This window comes from Oryctolagus cuniculus, chromosome 12 (assembly GCF_051225735.1).
Source record: "Oryctolagus cuniculus isolate XC-2025 breed Fujian yellow rabbit chromosome 12, ASM5122573v1, whole genome shotgun sequence".
Taxonomy (NCBI): Eukaryota; Metazoa; Chordata; class Mammalia; order Lagomorpha; family Leporidae; genus Oryctolagus; species Oryctolagus cuniculus.
The window spans coordinates 89,333,569-89,344,513 of NC_142878.1; the positions used below are offsets into that span (position 1 = coordinate 89,333,569).

General features: G+C 59.9%; 1 protein-coding gene across 16 annotated transcripts in view; it reads right to left on the reverse strand.

The window, feature by feature from the left end:
• Positions 1-9,821, reverse strand: part of MEGF11 (multiple EGF like domains 11) — a 308,135-nt gene extending 298,314 nt beyond the window's left edge. For all 16 annotated transcript variants that reach the window (XR_016218272.1, XR_007910144.3, XR_007910140.3 and 13 more), the window contains exon 1: positions 9,628-9,821. The gene's annotated coding sequence lies outside the window, so the exon portion shown is untranslated. The remainder of the gene's footprint in view (positions 1-9,627) is intronic.
• Positions 9,822-10,945: the final 1,124 nt, after the last annotated feature.

Genomic DNA, 10,945 nt, shown 5'->3' on the forward strand with positions numbered 1-10,945 from the left:
GCTCAGTCACCTCCACCTGACCCCAGAATCCATTCCAGAGCTGCCTCTCAGAGGCCAGGCCACGAAGACCCCACCTCTGGAAGCTTGGCTGCCCCCCGTGGGCCCACATGAGCCTCTGGAAAACCAAGCCTGTCCCTGTCACTTGAGGTCACATGCAAAGCAGGCGGCAGCTTTGGATGTGACTAAGACTCCCTAAGACTCTGCTTCTATGGACATTAGCCTACGTGATGCAAAGGTGCTGTAAAACACAAACCAGAAATACACAAACCCCAAAAATGCTTATCTAGGGGGCCAGGACGGGGACACAGGGGCTGAAGCCACCTGCAGGGCATCTCACACCCGAACATTGGTTCAAGTCCTGGCTGCTCTGCTTCCCATCCAGCTTCCTGCTAACACATCTAGGAAGGCAGAAGGTGATGGCCCGAGCATTTGGGCTCCTGTTACCCACGTAAGAGACCAGGATGGAGCTGCTGGCTCCTGGCGGCAGCCTGGCCCAGGCCTGGCTCTTGCTGCCATTTGTGGAGTGAATCAGGGTGTCGGAGTATTGCTCAATCAATCAATCAATCAATCAATCTGTTTTTCCCTCTCAAATAAGTAAATAAATCAATCTCCATAAATGGTGGAGCCCTACAAAGACGGCTCTCCTTAGCGTCTCCCACCTCAGCTTTCCCGCAGCAGGTTCACACTGCCCCGCCCAGTGGCCCGGGGCCTTCTGAGACAGGCAGGTGGTTTGGCCGAGCCACCAAGCCACGGATCGGGAGGCCCTTGTCCCACACTGGAGCACCTGGGTTCCAGTCCTAGTTCCTGATTCCAGCTTCCTGCTGATGCAGACGCTGGGAGGCAGCATAATCGCTCAAGTACTTGGGTCACTGCCACCCATGTGGGAGACCTGCATGGCGCTCCCAGCCTGGCCCAGCCCCAGCCACTGCAGGTATCTGGGGAGGGAACCAAAACGGAGCGGATCTCTCTCCCCTTCTTAAATTAAAAATAGCAGTAAGGATAACTACTGAGGCCCTCAGTCCTCTCCTGCTCTTGTCTGCCTTAGCCTCTCCTTTCTGCATCACGCAGAACATCTGACCCCTTCCCGGGAGACCCTGGGTCCGCCGTGAGAATCTCGCGATTCCTGGATTATTGCGAAGTCCTGGAGATGCAGCAAAGACCTGGGACACACGGGGGACATGGGGACACAAAGACTGGGCAAACACAGCACCTCAGGGAGAGGAGACCCCGCCCTCGCCCTCGCTCTGCCCCCTGCTGGCTGAGTGAGCCGGGTGAGCGGCCAACTCTCCCAGCCTCGGACGCCGCCTCTGCAACTCACCAGAAAGAACCAGAGGAGGAGCTGAGCCGCCCCGCACAGAGCATCCGTCCGCGTTTCAGGAGACAGAAATGCTCGTGGCCCTGACTTGGCCAATATGCTGTGTACACGCATCCAAGGGTCACGGCGCACCCCATGAACACAGGCAATTCTTATATGGCAAAAATAAATAAATAAATAAAGCAAAAGGAAACCAACTTTGCAGGCTTGTTGCAGGCTGAGCTAAAGAACTGCTAAAACCTTCCTAAGGCCCTGTCCAGTACAGAGCAGGCATTCGTTAGATGCAGCTCTTCCTCCCAAGTGAGGTTAAAGGGGGAAAATGGTGACGACGCACTGATTTTTCAGGCGTTCAATCTATCGCGATGATTTATTAATTCGATAAGTGCTCACTGGAGCACCACGGCTTACTGGAGAATACCAAGGTCCCGCGCCAGCCCATCGGGACCCCAGTGGTCCAATCAGGAGGAGGAGCCCCTGCCCCCCAACAGAACGCTGAGTCATGACACCGGCAGCGCATTGTTAATTCCTGAATCTGTGGCGTAGGCAAGAATGGCCACGGAGGCTGGGGGGGGGGGGGGGGGTGGACCAGATCGATGCTCCCAGATCACCGGGGGCTGCAGCGGTCAGGGAAGGTCTGATGAGGAGGCAGCTCTGACAATGGCCTTGAAGGCAAGGGAGGTGTGGGTTAGAGACCGGGAGGACCAGACCCTGGTGGGGAGGCTGGGACGTGGGCGGGCAGTGCCAACATTCAAACATCTGACGAGTCTGGGCTTCATCCAGCGAGAACTACAGGGAAAATAATCTAAGGTAATGAGTTTTAAAAAAAATGGCCGGCGCCACGGCTCACTAGGCTAATCCTCCGCCTTGCAGCGCCGGCACACCGGGTTCTAGTCCCGGTTGGGGCGCCGGATTCTGTCCCGGTTGCCCCTCTTCCAGGCCAGCTCTCTGCTGTGGCCCGGGAGTGCAGTGGAGGATGGCCCAAGTGCTTGGGCCCTGCACCCCGTGGGAGACCAGGAGAAGCAACTGGCTCCTGCTATCGGATCAGCGCGGTGCGCCGGCCGCGGCGGCCATTGGAGGGTGAACCAACGGCAAAGGAAGACCTTTCTCTCTGTCTCTCTCTCACTGTCCACTCTGCCTGTCAAAAAAATAAATAAATAATAAATGCAGGTTCTCGGGTAACTTTGTGGGAGTGTGCTCTGGTACTGGAACATGGCACCCAGAGCAACCCGCTGGGTTCACAGCCATGGCTCCTGCACCCATTGCCACCTGTACACTGGAATTTACGAAGACCACTCTACGGACAGAGCCCCCAGAGGCTGCTCTGAAGACCTGTGTCCCCACAGACAGCACGGCCTAAGGATGGCGGAGGAGGACGCGAGCACCATGGGGGTGGGGGTGGGGCCTGAACAAAGGACCCCCCAGGCTGGAAAGAAAGAGAAGACCCACCAGGAACCGTAAGGAAGACCAGGTGGACACATCATGGAAGGAGAGTGTGGGGTAGGGCGGGGACACGTGGAAGGTGTTGCTGTGGTTTTGTGAGCCACCCGCAACAAAAGCAAAGAACCCGGAAGGGGTAAGAGATGGGAAGGTCAGTCTTCCGTGAGGCACAGGGACCGCAGAAGGCGGCCGGGCACGCGAACACCAGCCGTGCTGCTAGCTCAGCAGTGCTCTGACAGGTGGAGAGGGGTCGGGCTGCTCGCACGGGCATCGGGCCCGGGAGACCGCTGCGGCCTGCCTCCCAGAATCACGATGGTCACTACGGGTATATTACGGCTGCCTATCAAAGCCATTGTAATTATAGAGATAAGAGCTCTTGGCCTGGTGGTCTGATTTTACCACCAAGAACACTAAAAGGCAGAAGGAGCTTAAAACAACCCAAAATGGTGGTGTTCATTGCACCTTGAACCACCTCCTCCAGGAAGCGTTCCCTGCCATGTTCATTCTCTGATGGCTGGCCTACGAAGCATAAGTATTCATTCTCTGATTCTTTCTCCAATTCTCTGATGACCTACATGGCCTAGTCTACACAGGTCTCCTATACTCTATCACAATCTGACATCAGGTACCAATCTTCAAATCAGCTCTGTTTCTCTTTGCCAATCAAGTCTGATTCTTGAGCTACCTCAGGTACGTCTTCCTAATAAATGCCATTGTACGGATGACTACGCTGAGGCACCAGAGGTGAAACACTTTGCCCAAGGTCACAAGGCTTAAAAAGGAGTGAGAATTCAAACCCAGCTCGTGAACTGTATACTAGGCACTGTTGGTTGTTTTCTCCTTTTCAAAAGCACCTTAGGGACTGGTGCTGTGGCGTAGTGGGTAAAGCTGCCACCTGCAGCGCCATCATCCCATATGGGCGCCGGTTCAAGTCCCAGCTGCTCCACTTCTGATCCAGCTCTCTGCTATGGCCTGGGAAAGCATAGAAAATGGTCCAGGTCCTTGGGCCCCTGCACCCGCATGGGAGACCTGGGAGAAGCTCCTGGCTTCTGGCTTCGGATTGGTGCAGTTCTGGCCATTGCATCTATCTGGGGAGTGAACCAGCGGATGCAAGACCTCTCTCTCTCTCTCTCTCTCTCTCTCTCTCTGCCTCTGCCTCTCTGGGTAAATCTGCCTTTCAAATAAATAAACCAATCTTAAAAAAAAAAAAAAAAAAAGGCAGCTTAAACTTGTTCCTCTCTGAGGCCCGATACACAAATGAAGATTATTCTAGGGCTGGAGCTGTGGCCCAGCAGGTTAAGTTGCTGCCTGCCACGCCAGCATCCCGTATGGGCACTGATTTGAGTCCCTGCTGCTCCACTTCTGATCCAGCTCTCTGCTATGGCTTGGGATAGCAGCAGATGAACCAGGTGCTTGGGCCCCTGAACCCACGTGGGAGACCTGGAAGAAGCTCCTGGCTCCTGGCTTCAGCTTGGCCCAGTCTTGCAGTTGCCATGTGGGGAGTGAACCAGCAGATGGAAGATCTCTCTCTGCCTCTCTGTAACTCTGCCTTTCAAATAAATAAATAAATCTTTAAAAAGAGATTGTTCTGGGTCAATTACGATAGCCTCCATCCCGTGCCTGTGGTCGGTTCAGGCACGACACAGCGGGGCAGGGACACTGAGGGGCTTCTGGAAAACCTCCCCTCCTGCCCTGTCTACTGTGCACCTGCTCATGCAGGGGGTGACACCCGGAACTGTGGCAGCCATCTGGTCACCTTGAGAACAAGGAACGATTAAAAAATCTGGGTCTTGGATGATGCTGATCCTTGAGCCACAGAGAGAGCCACTGGGGGCAGACACGGCTCAGGCCTCCTGCCGTGGCAGACGCTAAAGGTCTTACTGTTTCAGCCAGCTGAGTTCAGGTTTGCTGGGAATTCCCGTGTTGAGTGCCACCGCAGACAACGGCTCTTGTCCCTGCAGACACCTGAGGCACCATCACGGGAGACACACGAGACGCACGGTCCTGGCCCTGCCCTCATGGTGCCCATCCTGATACTGAAGTGTCCAAGAGGTTTGCTCAATCTGCGCTTGATGAATTGAACCCCGCCCCGCCCCCGTGCAGTCCAGCTGTAGGAGAATTTCCCTGGAGGCATCCTCTCTCCTTAGCTCAGCCGCACTGATTAACTCAACATCTCAGCCTCATTTTTTAGAAAAGTTATTAATTTTTGTCTATTTGAAAAGCTGGGGGAGACAGAGAGAGAGAGAGAGAGAATCTTCGATCCACTGGTTCACTCCCAAAATGCCCACGACAGCCAAGGTGCAGCCAGAACAAAGCCAGGAGCTCAGAATTCCATTGCCCAGGAGGGTGGCAGGGCAGCAGGTACTTGAGCCATCACCTGCTGCCTCCCAGGGTGCATTAGCAAGAAGCTGGGTGGGAAGCAGAGGAGCCAGGACTCAACCCAGCACTCCAGGACGGGGTGCAGGAGCCGCAAGCAGCAGTTCCCCCCGGCTGCACCACGGCACCTGCCTGTTTCACACCTCACCGTGGTCTGGACATTGCCGACCACGTCCTAACCATCATCCTCCCCCACCCACAGAGCTCCAGCTGAAGCCAAGGTACTTGAGCTCAGGCCCGGAGAGACTGTCAGCAAAATCCGCATTCCTAAATATTTGTTCTTTGAAATGTCTTTCTCAATTAGAGCTCACCCAAATGTTTGAGAGTCAGGCTGAATTCCAACTTCCTGCTCCAAAACAGACATGTTGAGCCTGCATAATTACTGCAGCCAGCTTTATTTGCTATAAAAACATGGATTTTTGCTCCTTCACGACTGTAAAATAATCGATAAATAGAATCCAGATGAAAAACGCCGGTGTTTAGGAGAACAAGTCTTTTATGATTCTTTTCTTTGGGGCCTAATTAATGCATTGGGGATAAAGCACCAGGCTCTGCTTCTTCAAGCAGCTCCAACTCTCCTTGTCCCACTCCGGACAGCCGCACAGGTGAGACAGACAGCCGGAGGTTCAAAGCATTTGAAAATGCGCAGCAAACCGATGTGAGCAGTGCACCTGCCCCGGCCTCTCCGTTCACAGCCGTGGCTCCATTTCTTTTTTCCCCTCCCCCCTAAGCACACATGGGGCCCCGTTGCTGTCAGAGAAAACACAGGTAGTGCCATTAGCAGATGAAGCCACCTCTCCGCCTCTCTCTCTCTCTCTCTCTAAATGAGGAAGACACGTCTTTCTGGACAATGACCCCCCGGGCCATGAAGGTTTCATGAAGGGCCCTCCGAGTGGATGACACCTTTCCCATTATGACACTGCGGTAATAAACCCCCACAGAGCCACGGGGCATGGAGTCGAGACCAACACAGGACACCTATTTATTCCCTAATTATATTGCGATCCATTCTCCAGCCGTGTGTGTGTGTGTGTGTGTGTGCTGATGAAGATAAAATATTCTTTTAATTCTCCAGCCTCCCGGGGGGTGAGGGGGAGGGGGCTGTGCACAGGCAGGTCCTAGGAGTTCTCAGAGCTAAATCACCGCCTTCCTCGCAGGCTCCCTGCCCCCTCGCATAAACTTAAGAAAAATCACTCACTTTCCGTGGTTCTACCACACTGGCTCTCAACGTGCCGTCCCTGAGCCAAGGGCATCAGTGTCACCTGCGAGCTTGCTAGAAATGCCAAGTCCTGGACCCACTCCAGCTCCCCCTGCGTCAGAAACTCTGGGGCGAGCCCCAGGAACCTGTGCTTTTATCAACCCTCCAGGCTGCAGCCTGAAAACCAATTGTCCACAAACCAGGAAGAGAGGAGCGTCATTTTACACTGACTCAGACATCGGGGACACCCGGATTCTATGGAGGCTGGGCCCCTCGTCCTACACAACTGCCCCCTTGTGCCCCTTTGGGGCTCCATTTGCCCATCTGTACAATGGGGCCCCAGAGCTTGCCAAGCAGCCGCAGCAGCCAGGATTTCAGAGGTGCCCGGTTACCTGGCACCAGTCTCTATGGATACCTAGCAAGATCACTGTTGCCACCTCTCGCCGTACACCAGCTGGTGGACGTACTCCAGAGCAGCCCTCCAGTGCCACGTCTAAGGTCAACGGTGCTGCTGCCAAGCTACCCCTGGCAACCAGGAGCCGGCGTCACAGAAGCCCGCAGGACCTTTGGATCTCACAGCCAGCGGCCTCAGACCTTAGCACCCTGAGCCGTGAGCCCCTCGAGGGGAGGCTGGGGGCTCTCTTGGCTATACTGGCCCCACTGGGCACTGGGCACTGCTTCAGACACCCTCTCTGCACGTGTGCCTTGCCTCTGGACTAGTCTGGCAGCTGTGCAGACCGCAGACTGGCTGCGGAGGGAGATACGGGCCCTCCCTGTGTGTTGTGCATGGCTGCAATCCCAGGGCCCAGACCAGTGCCCAGCGGAAGGTACAAGTTCAGGAACTATCTGCTGACCAAAGGCTCCTAGCACAGTTAATGTCCCAGCCCACAGTGAGTCCTCAGCACCCAGGAGCCAAATTCTAAAAATTAATATGTGGAAGGGACAAAGAAGCGATTGGGAATCAGTGAGAAGCAAGGAAAGAAGGAAAACCCAGCGAATTTCCTGCTGGCGCCACAGCCCTTAGCTCATGGGCTTTGTCCTCCACCTAGACCTGGGAGGGGGGGAGCTTGGCCCTCCCAGCTGCCCCGGCACTTCTCACTCAAAGTCCAAGTTCTTGCCAGTACCCCAAAGCCTTGAGGGTCCCCGCCTCCCTCTGCACTCACCCCCAACCCTCCCTCTGCACCTGGAAATCAGCACAAGGCTCAGATGCAGATCCTACCGTCTCCAGGGGCCATTCCTAACCCCAGCCCTCCAGAAGTGGTCTCACCCCGAGCACCAGCACGCGGCCGGCACTCACTCCCTGGTCAGGAAACGGCGGCTGCTCTCACCATGCTGCACACCATGCGGCTGAGCCTCCGGGCTCCAGCACAGCCACAGCAGAGGCATGCGACAAACTGTCACACTGGGATTTATCCCAGGTGATGCTCAGGGCACAGCACCTAGCCAAGGAAGCCGGGGACTACTCCCCTGCCTCTAACCTCACCCACACCCACAGGCAAGCCACGCCAGGGTGTACGGCAGCCTAACCAGAGACACCCGTCCTGGGCTAAGAAAGCGGTGGAGTTAGGGGCCCGCTGCTCAAAGGCCGTGAACTTGGAGTCATGCTTTAATTCCCTTCCTCCTCTGACCAGCTCCGAGCGAATCCTCTCACTTCGCTCCTCTGTGAGATGGGAGGCGGACGTGAAGGCTGCAGTGGTGGAGTTGGAAACCTTGCGGCTTAAACACAGCGGAGCAAGGGAGCGCGCTGGAACCAGGTGCGCGGCGTGCGGCAGGGAAAATCGGCCGAAGGCGCAGAGGATGGAGCCCCGCAGGTGGTGCGCTCAACGCCCCGGGGCGCCCAGCCCGAGCTCCCGAGAGCAGGGCCAAGGGACCCCCCTCCGCGAAGTCCCCGGCTTTCAGCCTCACTGGACCTGGCCTAAAGCTCTCCCGACAGCTCTCCAACAAAGAGGGCTGCGAGCCCGGGGCTCTGCGCGGCCGGAGAAGCCGCCAGAGCCAACGACTCCTGCCTCTGGAACTCCGGGGCAGCCAGCGAACCGGCGCCCCCCGCAGGTCCGGATCGCGTGGCCGGCGGCCGCCGCGCGCCGCCACCTGGCGGGACAGGAACCCCGGCTTGCCCGCCACAGGGCGGCGGGAGGACCCTCGCCGGAGCGGGCGGAGATGGCCCGGATCCCGGAACACCACGAAGTCCTCCTCCAGCCTGCCCGAGGCCCCGCTGCGTCCGCTCGAGGGGGACGGAGAGTGGGAAGTCCGAGCCGGAGCCACGTGGGTATTTCTCCCGCAAACAGGAACACCCCCCCCCCCCCCCGCGAAGGGAAGCGGCTCGGCTCACCGCGCGGGCTGGGGTCGGATCCTGAGACGCGGCCTCCGTGAGACGGAGCCCGGGAGTCCGAGACCGGGGAAAGCAGCCGGAGCCCGGGGGCTCCGGGAACGGCCACGCCGAAGCTCCGCGGGGGTGATGGCTCCGTCCCAGTCACGCACCTGGGCGCCCTCGAGGAACGATTTTGGCCTGTTTGTAAGTCGTACGTTTAACAAATTAGGAACATCGTCCAAGCCCAGGAAGGAGGAGCTGCTCTCGGCCGTTCCAAGGGACCACAGCGATCGCCCGGAACCGCGGGCCGCGGCCAGGCGAGAAGTTGGGAACTTCGGGACCGCGCTCCAGGCGCGCACCGGGAGCGACTCGCTTCGCGTTTAACTTTGGGAGCCAGGGTCGCTGCCAGGGGCAGCAGGGTCGTCCGGGGAGCCGGCCCACGGCGCTGTTGGGTGTCCTAGGCTTTCCCCATTAAAGAGTCGGGGCAACGGGATAAGAAAGAAACCAAGTGGATTCGGTTCCGCGCTCCCCAAAAGCGAAAGCGCTCTTGGCACCTGCTGGGGCGAGGCGCACCGCGGGCTCAGCGGAGAGCAGCCGGCGTCCCTGCAGGGCGTACGACCGCGCACCTCGGGCAGCCCACGGGCGGGAGTCCCCAGACTGCCGGGGAAGAGCCGGCGCCTTCCCGGGACACCCGCGCCGCGGCTCTCGGGTCTTCGCCCGCACGTGGAGGCGCCGCAGACGCTGCGTCCAGACTGCGGCCGGAGGGACCGCGCCTGCCCTCGCCGGGGCGCCCCACGTCCTGCCCGGACCCCCTGCCGGGCGCTCACCTTCTCCCCGCCGACCAAACTCGGCTCCGGCAGCCTGGACCCCGGCAGGGCAGCCGGGGCTCCGTGGAGCTAGCGGAAAGTTAGTGGCGGGGCTTCAAAGCCCCCTCCCCCGGCTTCGGAACCCCCCCAGCCTCCGCATCCTCGCCGACCGCACCCAGCCACCTACCTGCTCCGACAGCCGGCCCCGGGCTGGGCTGGCCCGGCGCGCAGTCCTGTCCTCCGGAGCCCGAGCCGCGCCCGATCGCTGGGCCGGGAGCCGGAGCGGCGAGCAGCCCGGAGCCGGGCGGCGTGCGGCGGGCTCGGCGAGCGAGTGAGCGAGCGAGTGGTGCTGGAGCCGCGGCGCTGCTGCTGCCGAGCCACCCCCACCGGCTCGGCCCAGTCCCTCCCCTCCCCTCCCCTCCCCCCGCCCGCGGCTCCCCCTCCCTCGCTCGCTCGCTCGCTCGTTCTCCCTCCCTCTCTCCCTCTCCTAGACCCTGCCTGCTCGCCGCGCGCGCTCTTCCCTCTCTTCCAGCCGCTGCCCAGCTCGCCTCTGGATTCCTTCCCCGGGATCCGGCCGCTCCCAGCTTCCCCCCTCACCGCCCCTTCGCCCCCCGCCCCATCTTTTCCGTTCTTTTGCTGGTTCCTCGCCACCCCTCTTTTCCCGGTCGTCCTATTTTCTCCTCCTTTTAACCTCTGGCGTCCCTACTCCTCCTGTCCCTCCCAGCCGATCGGGGCGGCCTGCGCGCCTCCTCTCCCCCAGCTCCGGGTGGCCTAGGGGGCCAGAGGCGCCCCCCCAGGCCGTGCCCGGAACCGGCCAGGGTTGGGGTCTGGAACTCACTAGCGGGGCTCTAGAAACGTCCGGGGCTGGGCAGCGGCGAGGGGAGCGAAGCACAGCGCTCAGAAAGTGGGGTCCCGGGACCCCGCCGGCTGCGCTGAAGAACGGGGAAACTGAGGCTCCGCGAGGACCCGGAACTCTCCCGACCTCGACCACCTCCGAGAGGCCGGGACTGCCCCGCCGGCCTCGCTGCTGCCCCTGCGCTCCAGCCCCCAGACCTCTGGAGGGACCCTCCCGCTGCGGCTGCTGCCACGGCCTCGGGGCGGCCGAGTCTGGCGGAGGCAGGCCTGGCTCCGGGACCCCCGTGCCCGCTCTGTCCGCTCCTGGGGTGGGAGTGGCAGCGACGTCCACGGGTTCCCTGTGCTGCCTGATCTGAAGCAGGCGCGGGGAGGCCCAGGCTGGGGACAAGGTGGCTGCACACCTTTCCGAAAAGGGATTCTGCGAACAGCGCGGCGGAGGGGCTGGGGCTGCGGGAGCCGCGTGTGAGCCGCTCTGAGGCAGGCCGCCGGCGGTGGACACACCCCTGGCCCCTTGCCCGCGAGCCTGTCCTGGCGCAACCCCATTTCAGCCCCGCAAGGTCCAGGGAAGAGCTGTAGGGTCGCCCTGGGCCCCACCGGGCTGCCAGCTCCTTCCCCGGGCACTGGCAAAACTCCTCCTCTCCTCGCCTCCG